The following is a 354-nucleotide window of genomic DNA, read 5'->3' as shown; positions in this document are numbered from 1 at the left end:
GGTGTACCAGGGGAGGGGTCCAGGGGGCCCTGGTAGCTCTGAAGGGAGGGGGCCCAGGGGGTCCTGGCAGTGCTGAGGGACTCCGCGTGTACCCAGAGCGGTCCCGGGTGCACCGAGGAGAGGCCTGGGTGGGTCAGTGGGGCACCGAGCGAGGCGTGGGGATCCATGGTCAGTTCAGGGGGTCCTGGGTGCACCCAGGGGGGTTCAGGGCTCTCGGGCACACCCCAAGGCTTTCAGGGCAGCCCCATCTCCGGAGCCCGGAGCTGCCGTGCCCCGGCCGACCTTGACTCGTCCCTCTCCCCCCTTCAGGACGGGACTATGCCGCCCATGCAGCCCCTGCGGCCAAGGGCGGCT

Source organism: Geospiza fortis, unplaced genomic scaffold, assembly GCF_000277835.1.
Source record: "Geospiza fortis unplaced genomic scaffold, GeoFor_1.0 scaffold82, whole genome shotgun sequence".
NCBI classification, from domain to species: Eukaryota; Metazoa; Chordata; class Aves; order Passeriformes; family Thraupidae; genus Geospiza; species Geospiza fortis.
Note: the sequence above shows the minus strand (reverse complement) of the source record.